A 12,908-nucleotide genomic window follows, 5' to 3' on the forward strand; every position below is an offset into this window, starting at 1 on the left:
GGCTTGAATAGGAGGAATAAAGTCTGAGGTCAGCCTGAACAATTTAGTGAGACCCTGTCGCCAAATAAAAAGCAAAACATGCTGGAAAGGTAGCTCAGTGGTAGAGCATTTGCCTACCTGTTCAAACCACTAGGTTCAATCTCCAGTAGAAAATGGGGGCTGGAGGATAGAGAGAAAAGAGTTCTAATTACTTATCCATCCAAGTCAAGGGCTAGACAGAATAGACAGAATGGAGAGAACCAGGCATGGTCTCCAATGCCAGCCCCACCACTTTTGCAGTTGGTGGCCTTGGGCAAGTCACTATATATCTCTGAGCCTTGGTTTCTTCATCTTAATAATTTACAAACTTTTACATCAAATGGGTTTTTGCTTTGCTTTGCTTTTATGCCACTCCCTTGCTTTGTGACCTTAAATCCTTAACTGTCCTCTCTGGGCCTCCTGTCTCTCAGCACTACAGCCCGAGCAGGAAAGAGCACTGGCTCTGGAGTCAACACAGTGTGACCTTGGAAAAGTTACTTCTCTGTGTCTCCATTTTCTCATCTGTAAATAGCATCACCTCATGGGATTGTTACAAAGACTAAAAGAGGCAAAAGTATATGAGGTACTTGGCCCATGATTAAGTGCTAAACAAGTGTGAACTCTCTTAAATTTTAAATATGACTATTAAGTTATTAAGGACAGGCCACAGATTAAAGGTCAAGGGCACTTGGGTTCCAATTCATTTTGTCACTCTCTTGTTTTGTGATCTTAAATAATTAGCTACCTTCCCTGGGTCCCCACTTATTTCTTCAGTAAAATGAAGGGGTGGGATCTCCCTAAGGGCCTTCTAGCACTTACATTCTGTGGGTACCAGAACTCCTTGCCCTTTAGAATTTGCTGCTCCCTGGGTCAGAAATGCTGGCCTCTGCCTCATCCTGTAGACCAAGGTTCAATCTAACTTCTATTTTGATATATCGTTAGTTTCCCTTCCTGTCTCCCTACCCACCATGCTACGCACCCCGGAGAGGGCATGACCTAGGTGATGGGCTTGGAGATTTATCTGTGTCCAAACAGAACTTGGCTACCTACTATCTGGGTGATGTTAAGTCAAGTCTTGATTGCCTCATCTAAAAATAGGGACGGTAGTTTTGAAGGTAGTTTTGATTTGCATTTCTCTAATCACCAGAGATGTTGAACATTTTGTATATCATCTTCTGAGAAGTATCTGTTCAGTTCCTTGGAAATGCCAAACCTCCATCAGCTAGGCCTATTAGAAGAAAAAGTAAATCACCATCATATCAGATTAGGCCCCAATTTCCTTAATAAGACTCCTATAGCACAAGAATTAAAATCAAGAATCAATAAATGGGACAGATTCAAACTAAAAAGCTTCTTCTCTGCAAAAGAAACAACCAGTAAGGTGAATAGAGAGCCTACATCTTGGGAGCAAATTTTTACCACATACACATCAGATAGAGCACTAATCTCTAGGGAATAGAAAGAACTCAAAAAAGTTAAACACCAAAAAAACCAAATAGCCCAATCAATAAATGGGCCAAGGAATTGAATAGACACCTCTCAGAAGATGATATACAATAAACCAACAAATATATGAAAAAATGTTCAACATCTCTAGCAATTAGAGAAATGCAAATCAAAACTAAGATTTCATCTCACTCCAGTCAGAATGGCAGCTATTAAGAACACAAACAACAATAAGTATTGGTGAGGATGTGGGGGGAAAGGCACACTCATACATTGCTGGTGGGACTGCAAATTGGTGCAACCAATACGGAAAGCAGTATGGAGAATCCTTGGAAAGCTGGGAATGGAACCACCATTTGACCCAGCTATCCCACTCTTCTGTCAATACCCAAAGGACTTAAAAACAGCATACTACAGGGACACAGCCACGTCAATGTTTATAGCAGCACAATTCACAATAGCTAAACTGTGGAACCAACCTAGATGCCCTTCAGTAGAAGAAAGGATAAAGAAAATGTGGTATTTATACACAATGGAATATTACTCAGCAATAAAAGAGAATAAAATCATGGCATTTGCAGGTAAATGGATGCAGTTGGAGAATATAATGCTAAGTGAAGTTAGCCAATCCCAAACAACCAAATGTCGAATGTTTTCTCTGATATAAGAAGGTTGATTCATAGTGGGGTTGGGAGGGGGAGCATGGGAGGGTTAGATGAACTCTAGATAGGGCAAAAGGGTGGGAGGAAGAGAGAGGAGTATGAGGGTTAAAAAAAAGATGGTGGAATGAGATGGACATCATTACCCTAAGTTCATGTCTGAAGACACCAATGGTGTGACTATACTCTATATACAACCAGAGATATGAAGAACTGTACTCTATATGTGTAATATGAATTGGAATGCATTTGCTGTCATGCATAACAAATTAGAATAAAAAATAAATAAATAAAAATATAGACGGTATTACTTTTATCATAAGGATGTGAAGATGACATGCCCGACCATCCAAGCACTCAGGCAGGAGACTTGAATCTGTTGACAAGAAAACCCTGGAAGGTTGCCTTTCTCTCCAGAAACATCTCTGGGTTGTGGCACAAAGGAGACACGAAATAAAGTGTTGGAGGACTGCGTGCTTTGAGGTGATCGGCTGGGCCTCTCCCACGGATAAATCACGGCCACAAAGAGTTCGTGTTCTGCCACCCTTCTGACCCGGTTCCTTTCAAATTCAGGCCTGCCAGAAGCCCAAGGCTGCTCCCATTGGGCCCTTGCCTGTCCCGCCCGCCCACCGGGAAAGTTTCTGCGCCCTGCGCTGCTCCGGGTGTCTCTGGCTCTCCAAAAAGAAAGAAGGAAAAAAAAAAAAAAAAAAGCCAAACAAAACCCTTTTGCTGTGATCTCACCCCAAACAAACGCACGGCTGCCAGACAAATGCACTGCTACAAAAGCAAATGGCATTTGCATTCTAAAACGTCCTGGCTTGGAATGAAAACCTAGAAAATGATGTCAAAGCGACCGGGAACAATGAGGCCCTCTGCGCCAACGCCACCTCAGCCTCGCAGCCAGGCTGGGGCGCAGGCCGGGGACCCTGGGCGTGGGAGGAGCCCTGCGGCAGAAGGCAGAGAGGCGCGGCCGGCGAGGTCCCCCTCTCCCCAGGATCCTGGGGGACAGGCCCTGAATGTGCGCTAGCCTCCAATCAATTTTGCGCTCCGTTTCCTCCAATGAGGACTGGCCGGAAAGCCAAGACCAAAACAAATAGGGAACGCAGGGCGCAGGGAACTGGCCCAGCCGGCAGCACCGGCTGGGGAAGTAACCCGAGGAAACCACCATCGCGGGTTTCCTTCGAAAAGAAGAGATCCCTCCCACGAAAACGATGCAGGGACTATTGAAGGAAGAGTCGGGAAGTGCTGGGGGGGGGGGGCGGGGGGAGGGCGGGGGGTATGCATTTACTGAAATTTACAAAAGAAAAATCACTACTGCCCAGGGACTCAATAATCCTTTGATCCTAACGCCTTTCCCCTGGGGCTCAGCCCCAGGCCCACCTTTCTCTGCTTCTGCCGCTTGAGGTCCTTGCTCCTCGGTTTTATTACTCTCTGCTGCCTTGACCCTCCTGCACACCTGCCAAACCCCATTCTAGTTAAATCAAGTCTTCCCTCCACCCTCACCTGTGCCTTCCTTGGAAAATGTCATCAGAAAACACACAGACTTGCTAAGTGGACCCAAAAAGTTCTTGACACCAACCCCAAGTGGGTCTTTAATTCTGCCTAATGTCCAACGACACTTTGCTGGTACATTCTTTCTTGCTTTAAAATGAATTTTTTACCCCTTTCTCTTCTCAGTCCCCATCACCTCCTTCCCCTTCTTTACTCACAGCTCCTGATCTTGCTCCTATTTTATTGGGGAAATAGACGCCAGCAGACGGGAACTTCCTGGAGCCTTCTCCACCCATCCATTCTATATCCTTGCCCGCCCCTATGCGGGGTGGTGTCTGCCCTGCCACCCATGAATGTGCGCAGGCCGGCGCCCCTGGCCCCGCATGGGCCCAGCCTCTGCTGGCTCTGCTTGCCCACCGGGTTCTCGCCTCCAGCATCCTTCCGGTTTCCATCGGGGCCACCACTTCTCCCATCTAGGGTCATTGTCCTCGGCACATCTTTAAAAATAAAAATGAAACAAAAGGACACCCAAACCAAACCAAAATCAACGCTCTTTTGTCTTCGAATCTTCCTTCAGCTCCCTCCCCATTTCTCAGCTCTCGAATTCAGGACAAGAATTGTCCATACCAGTGGTGGTCACCTGCAGAGGAAGAGAATTTTGAAAAAAATGACATACTCTAACACATTTTAAAGTTGCATCTACAGCTGTTCATTATAAATTTAAATAATTGCAAAGAATGTAATTTATGGCAGTTTTGTCCATATTGAAATTTTAAAATAAAAGTACATTTTAAAATATACCTAGTTGAATCTAAATACCTTTCAGATACCTACTGTTCGCTTAACAAATACATGGAGGAGCTCTTCTTTGGCAATTAGAAAGTTTACATAGTTCTTTTTTATTCCCTGAACCTAAATTTCCATTCCATTCGCCCCACCTCAGAATTTTAGCTCAATGTAGATTATATGCTTGAAATTCTCCTATTGGTCCTCACATCATCCAGCTGTAACAGCGTCTGAAGGCAAGAGGAATTCTTTCACTAGAAACGCAGACTTTTTTGAGTGCTTTAGCCTCTCAGGAGATCAAAATTAACACAGATCCAGGTGCAGCTGAATCACCAGCCACACACTTGGAATTTTATTATCATTATTGTTATTGTTATTCATTGTGATAAAATACACACAGCATATATTTGCCATCGTATCCACGTTTGAGTATACAGTTGAGCAGGTATTAAATACATTCATATTGTTGTGCAACTTATCTCCAGAATTTTTTCGTCTTGCAAAACTGAAACTCTATTCCCATAAAACAGCATTCTCTCCTCCCTCAGCCCTTGACAACCACCATTCTTTCTGTTTCTATGAGTTAAACTATTCTAGATTCCTCAAATAAGTGAAATCCCATAATAGTTGTCTTCTGTGGCTGACTTTATTACTTTGTAGATCTTGAAGGTTCATCCAAAAAAAGAAGGTCAGAATTCCTTCTTTTTAAAGACGGAATAATATTCCATTGTATACAAATACCAACTTTGAACTTTATTTCACACTGAAATGGGGCTGTATTTTTCTACAAATATGTACTGAGTACCTACTGTGTTTGTAAAAATATATTTACAAACATATGAAACCATAAAGACATAACTTTCATAGCCTCGCATAGATTTAAAAGTGGACCTATTCTCCTGACCTAGCTTTCATTTGTTAATCAAGTCTCTGGGTCAGAGAATAACAAGTTGACATTTCAGTTCCAGGAGTGCAATCCAGAGCCTGAGACTCACTAATTCCATCCTCTGTGACTATAACATACTTTCAGGTCCTTCCTTGAACCAACTCAAACCTCTGCTTCACCTTTATTAGTTGCAATGTCTGCATATCTCCTGAGATTGTAAGCCTCTTTCCAAAAAAAAAAAAAAAAGACAACATTTAGTTCTGTATTCTCAGCACTTAAGATGCTTAGCTCATAGAAATGCTCAGTCATTGTTTTTTTTTTTTAATATTTACCCCTGACGCTATAAAATCCTTCCTTCATTTGTTCAGAATTATTTAAATAATTTAAAATAATCATTGCTTTCCTGCTCTGTGCCTGGCTCTGTCGTGGGAGATGGGGCCATAACAAAGAACAAGACAATTTGGGTCCATACTCTGATGATATATACCAATTGGCAGGTAGGGGAAACAACAAAGGTACAAACAATACCAGACACATCAGACAATGATTAGCATGGGGACCTGGGTTTGTACTGCGTTGAAAAAAACAAACCATGCTTTCCTCTGCTCTCACACACTATCAACACACACGACATCTGTGACCTCAAAAAGTGTGGACTCTTGCTTACCAGCCAGCCAGCAAGCAAGCTATTCTTCCGTGGACACCAGATGTCGGTCCTCTAATTCAATTCTCTTGTGACCCCACAGGTTGGAGGTTCAGTTCCCACGATTGCCTCCCTTCAGAACCAGTCACAAGTCTGGGCCTCCAAACCTTCAGGTGGATCAGTTATAAATGGAGGTACCTGCACCCTCTCCCCTGGTTTGATTAATTTGTTCAAGCAGTTCATAGAACCCAGGGAAATACTCCCTGCCCTTTCTGGGCATGCCACCCTTCTGGAACCTCCAGTGGCGGACTCTCCGGAAGCTCTCTGCCCTGTCCTTTTGGATTTGCATGGAGAATTCATTGCATAGCATGAATGAAGCGGGGACAATCATGTCAAAATGTGATTGGACAAAAAAAGGACACAATCTAATACTAAGAGACCTGGTGGGGAAGCCCAGCAAGACCTGTCTGCCTCAGCATTCTTCTGGGCCTCTCTGTAGAGCATTCCTTCCTCATGGGCATAAAGCAGGACCCAACCAAGGATCGTGACCTACTATCAGATCAGGGTAGGTCAGAGAAATTCTTTATGACACCTCCAAGGCAGAGAGGTGAGGGAAGATATGAGTGTCTATCTACTCCCTTGGGTAAAAAGCAACTCGGGTTTCTGTGGCCAGCCTTGGGTAGAAGGTTGTGAGTCAGGAACCATGGATGGAAACCAAAAATATACATATCCTAATATCCCAACACTACTTTATACTAGAGGACCAAGGAAGACCTCTGCAAAAGTGTTAGTTAAAAAGAGATCTGAATGACATGAAGGAGCAAGGAGGGAAAGGTCACAGGGAACAACATTCTAGACAGAAGGTACACAGGCTCTGAAGCAGATGAAGGCCACCTTATTCCTATTTTAGACTTGTGGTAACCATGTCTAGGAGATACAGTGGTTTGCCCAACTCTCACAGAAGACATAGTTAGGTTTAGAGTTGAATACCATCAAAAAGTAACTCTCACATTCAAGGGGTTTGCAGGCATTTATCAAAGCAATTGAATTCTCTGAACTATAGGAAAGAAATAACCTGACTAAACCAAAATACAGCCACTCTTCCTATCCTACACTTCCTAAGTTATCTGTCTCACCCACTGCTTGTGATTTCTCCACCCTCCATCTCCAGGTTGTTGAGATGTGTTATAAACACATCTCCAGCCCAGATGTCTAGGCTAAGATGGAGGTTGTCGCCCCCCACCCAGTATGCAAGCTCCTCTCTGTTTTGTACATTGCTGTTTCCAAAGTCCAGACCTTTTCTGCCACAGAGTTGATGCTAAGTATGTATTTGTTGAATGGACTTCGGGCTTATTTATCTATTCACTAGACTTGGCCACCTCCTCTGCAAACACATCAAGTTCAACATATCCAAAACAGAACTCTAGCACTTTCTTCTCCAAAGTGCCCTCTCTCTGTGTTTCTGTTCTTTGAGATCAGTACACAGCTCTGGATTTCTCAGATCAGAAATGAAAGCATCATGCTTGATTTCTTCTATGTTTTAACCCATGTTCAGGAGGTAGAAAAAAAAAATCTTCTTAATTCTGGTTCTTCTGAAATCCATACTGACTTTACCATGCCCTCTCCACCATGCCCTGGCTGAAAATCGTATCACTTCTTCCTTGAATGGTTACAATCATCATTTAACTATCTCAATCTTTTCTATATAGAAACCTCTTCAATATATTCCATACAGTACCTTCCAGAGAGATCATTTAAAAAATATTTTTAATTATAAAAATTATTTGTTCTCCATGCCTGTAGTCCCAGGGGCTCGGGAATCTGAGGCAAGAGGATCAAAAGTTCAAAGCCAGCCTCAGCAACTTAGTGAGGCACTAAGCAACTCAGTCTCTAAATAAACAAGTCTCTAAGTAAAATACAAAAAAGGGCTGGGGATATGGCTCAGTGGTCAAGTACCCCAGGTATCCCTGGTACCAAAAAAAAAAAAAGTTATTTACTCCTTCTGAAGCTATGGGGGAAAAAAAACCTTAAACAGAAATCACTAATAATCCCAATTATACATTTGGGTTTTTGGAGGTATAATTCTTCCCAATAGTTCAGGTATACACATATACATTTCTTTTTATTTCTCTTTTAAACCCAAATTGAATAATTGTATTTAAGCTTTGAATTTCTTAGTTGACATTTTATTATGAATGTTTTTTTACACCTTTAAATATTTTTGAATCCTTTCACTTAAAAACATTACATCAATTGAATATATCATAATTTGCCTAATCATTTTTCAATTACTTAACATTTATTTGTTTCCCACTCCATTATTATAAAACAGTCTTCAAAGTACATTTTGTACATAATTTTTATCTTCATTTCTGATTATCCCCTTATAAATTGCTAGAAGTACAATTATTAACCCAAGCTACATGAATTTCTGGATACTTTTGCCAAGTTGCCTGAAAGTAACTTTTTAAAATTCAAATCAAATCATGTTATTTTGTTTTAAATTTCTAAAGATGGATTTCAGAAAATACTTCAGAGCTCCTAGCTAGGTATGCTGCAGGATTTGGCCTCTATTTACAGCTCTAATGTCAGCTCCCACTGCCTCGGCACCTGAGCCCTTCCCTCAACCACATCAAATGATGGAAAGCTCAAGGAATGTGTCAGAGTGTAATTCTTTGCCTAGACCCCTCACACTTTTCTTCAGCTAGCCAATTCCTACTTGTTGCTTTAAAATTTATCATCAAGCATCAGTTATATGAAGCACATAATTACATGTCTTCCATGTCAGTGCTTGCCATGAGTCAGACTCCACAAAAGTCACTTAATCTAATCATCAAGAATGTCTGCATAGATATGTTGTGTCCAACTTCCAGCAGAAGAAGAAAATGCTCCATTAGTCAGTGATTTACGTAGTCCTGTGACAAAGTAGAGACTTAAGATCCACATAAATGTAGTTATCTCACAACAGACAAAGATGCCATAAATGTACACTGAGAAAAAAAAAAAGGTAGCCTCTTCAACAAATGGTGGTGGAATACCGGAAATCCATATGTAGTAGATTGAAATTGAACCCCTATATCTCACTCTGCACAAGACTCAACTCAAAGTGGATCAAGAACCTTGGCATTAGACCAGAGACCCATAGGCTACTGGAAGAAAAAGTAGGACCAATTCTCCATCACATCAGCTCAGGAAGACTTCTGAGGAAGATTCCTAAAGCACAACAAGTAATAACAAAAATCCATAAATGGGATGGCATCAAACTAAAAAGTTTCTTCCCAGCAAAGAAAATCAAGAACATGAACAGAGAGCGTACAGAATGGGAGAAAATCTTTACCACCTGCATCTCAGACAGAGCATTAATCTCCAGGTTATACAAAGAACTCGAAAAACATCAAAAAGAACAAACAAACAAACAAACAATAAATGGAATTGGAATAGAATTTCACTCAGCCACAAAGAAGAATGAAATTATGGGATTTGCCGATAAATGGATGGAATTGGAGAGTTTCATGCTCAGTGAAATAAGCCAGTCCCAAAAAACCAAAGGCCAAATGTGGGTGCTAACCCATAACAAGGGAGGGGAGGGAGGGGAAGTATAGAAGTTCTTTGGATTAGACAAAGGGGAATGAAGGGGTATGATGGGAATAAGAGAGTGGAATGAATCGGACATAACTTTCCTATGTTCATATGCAAATACACTACCAGTGTAACTCCTCATCGTGTTCAACCGCAAGAATGGGATCAAAGTTGTAATGGGTGGCATACCATGTATGAGTAAAATGTGAAAATACACCCTACTGTCAGGTATATCTAAAAAAAAGGTCAAGTTCCTCTAACTCTAAGACCCCATTCTCTCTGTGTGATTCACTTCCCCACTGATCTTCCTATCATTTAGATTCCTGAATTTTCTAGAGCATCCTGGGCTTACCTTTCTTTTTCTGTTTGCCCCTGTGTTAGTCTCCCTCATTCAACCATAATTTCTGGAGAGCAGAAACCGTGTCTAACCCACAAAGTCAGGCTCGGCCTATGTTCGTTGAATGAATGATGAATGAATGAATAAACATCACTTATAACTCTGACCTGAGTTTTCCTTCATTTCCTTTGCTGTCACCAATGATGACTTCATGAGCTTGTCTCCTTGGGGGATCACCGCTCATTTCCTCTGATGTCTCGATTCATGCTGGGGTCTTCCAACAGAGCACAGGTGACGTCATGGCCATGGAACTCCTCTGCCAATAAAGGTGGACCCCAGACAGCATCCCATAAAACCAGCAGAAAGAGAAAGAGGCTGAGTGAGTGGGCCGGTAGAAAGTCTCTGATTGCCCATACATGCCAGAGAGCGAGAGGAAAGGGAACACAGATACAGACAGGACGGGGCCTCTGTTGTGTGGCAAGAGCTGGCCTCCCAGGGTGAAAAAGGAAAAGTGAGAACTTGGCACTCAGGTTTCCCTTGAACTTGAAATGATCAGAGCAACAAGAACCATTGTCCACCTAGGCTGCCCCATTGATGCCAAACCTCACTCCACTCTCTTTGCCCAACGATTTGAACCCCAAAGCAGTGTGGTGGTAGATACATGGATTTCGCCCTTTATAACAGGCACCTTCCATAGCAAGAGTTTCTGACTGAGTGTTGCTTGGACCACATATTCCACAGTTTGGTCACCAAAGTGGCAATTATCCTTTATTCCTCCTCTCCAATTTCACCGCAAACATTGCAGCATCTCCACAAATGCCACCTAATGGTTTGTGTCACCCACTCAGGAGAAGAGTGAAGAGCACGTCCTTGCCTGTACTTGGACACACACACATGCACACAAACTTGCATGCATATCCAATTGTATATACAAGCATGTATTCAAAGATACATATACATGTTTGCACATATAATTAAACACACACACATTTTCACGTATCAACTAAAGGAAGGACTCTTTGATCTTCTACTAGTGTTTATCAGGGACCCGCTCTGTGCTGGCCATGATGCTCCATCCTAAGGGAAAAAATAAAGGATAAGACATTGTCATCACCCTCAAGCAGCAGATGAGTGAGACAGACATACGCAGAGTGAGTCACAGAATAGGAAGGCCCTGGAAGGACTGCAGAGCCATCCAACCTGGTCTCAGGGTTCAGTTCTCCATGGAAGGCGGAAGCAGATCTGATCCTTGAAGGTAACCAAGAAGAAGAAACTATAGTGCAACATGAAAGCGGTATGAGTTTGGGGAATTTGTAAATTGTTCCCCATGGCTTGATTTTATGAGACAAGGGAAAAGGATAGGCGTCTGGAAAGAAATAGAGGCAGAGAAATAGGCAAGTCCAATTTCATGAAAGCAACCTACTCTGAAACCCCAAAGCTAACAACATGGCAAAATTAGCTATTGCAGAACAAATCGTCTCCAGAAAAAACAAAACAAACAAAACACACACAGTTAGAAATACTGATAAATATAACAGCTCCCCCCACTGAATAAAATATAACTACTTTCTCCCCCATTAACATATGGACCAGAGCAAAAGAGGTTTCATCCATCAGATATGCAAGAGGACTATAAAAACAAGGTAATAGATTCAGACTGAAGTTGAAGTTGGAGACATGGGTAGAGGGCAATCATGCAGTCTGGTATATCAACCTAAGAAATTTGAACTATTTTCTGAAATCTTCTTTAGAGAGTTTAAAAAGAGAATGACATGATTAGATTTGCCTAGCCCAGAGCTAATGAAACCCTGGGGTCTTCCTCCTGTCAGGAGCAAACATAAAACTGCTTTCTAGAAATCAGGACACACTCTGAAAATACCAGCCCTACTGTAAACAAGCTTACAAGAAAAAATTAAAACCACACAAGTTCAAACTACTTGGTATCAAAATGAAAATTAAAACCCAAAGGAATTTCACTTGTTCATACTCGTCAGAGTGTGGAAAGTTAAAAGACAGACAATACCAATTGTTGAGTTTGGAAATCAATCAGCAAACTCCTATGCTATTAGTGGGAGTATCAATTTAATATAGCTATTTTGACTACTTAATTCCACTAAAGTTGAGATAGATGAACTCCACTCTCCAAGGATTTCATTTCTCTGTGCAGCAACACTAATTCTTACTTACTGTTCAAGAAGAAAAAAACACAGAAATCATTGCTTCACTGTTAATTGTAGTGAAAAACTAGAAACAATAAGTGGTCATCAATATGAAAATATGGTTTTTCCATATACTGTGATGCCACAGAGTTAAAATAAACATTCTAGCTCTGTGTACCATCGTGTTTAAATTGCAAAAGCACAGCATTGAAAGATTAAAGATAAAAATACACATTACTTTTATGATATTTGTATATACATATACTTAAAACTCCTCTATGTATTGCTCATGGGTGCATACATAAAATGACATACGTCAAAATTCAGGGTAACTGTGACCAGGAAATAGACTGTGTGGAATGGAATGACAAGGTTTAATTGATATCTTAGCTTATTTCTTAATGATAACCACTTTTGATCTGGAAAAAAATGAGGCAAATTGCTAATCTGTTATGTCAACTATAGGTATATGGGTCTCATTCTCTAAATTATATTTTCAAAATGAATTAAAATTTAAAAATAAGAATAAATACTATGCTAAGGACTTTATTCTGTTAGCAGAGGAGTAGCACAGCTAGCTTTGTTCTTTAGGAAGCTCCCTCTGGCCTCTGCGTGGAGGATCTTTGAAGCGACTGAAGAGAGGCAAGGAGACCTGGTGAAGAGGCAATGTAGGCTGAGAAAGAGTTAATGAGGCTGGCATAAGTGGGAGGCCAGGGAGAAATGGGAAAAGATGAGCTGGAAAGCTATTGGGGGAGGTAAAGATGCCAATCGACTGTCAGTCTCCTTTTTCTTGTGGTACATAAACAATTTTTTTACAAGCTTCCTTCTTTTCTCCTTTTCAATTGAAGTTTGACAAATAGACAAGAGCATTCCTCATGAATACAGCCTAACAAATTTTCACATA

The sequence above is a fragment of the Marmota monax genome, unplaced genomic scaffold (assembly GCF_021218885.2).
Source record: "Marmota monax isolate L192 unplaced genomic scaffold, Marmota_monax_Labrador192_F-V1.1 WCK01_AAM20220418_F8-fsc00023, whole genome shotgun sequence".
Lineage (NCBI taxonomy): Eukaryota > Metazoa > Chordata > Mammalia > Rodentia > Sciuridae > Marmota > Marmota monax.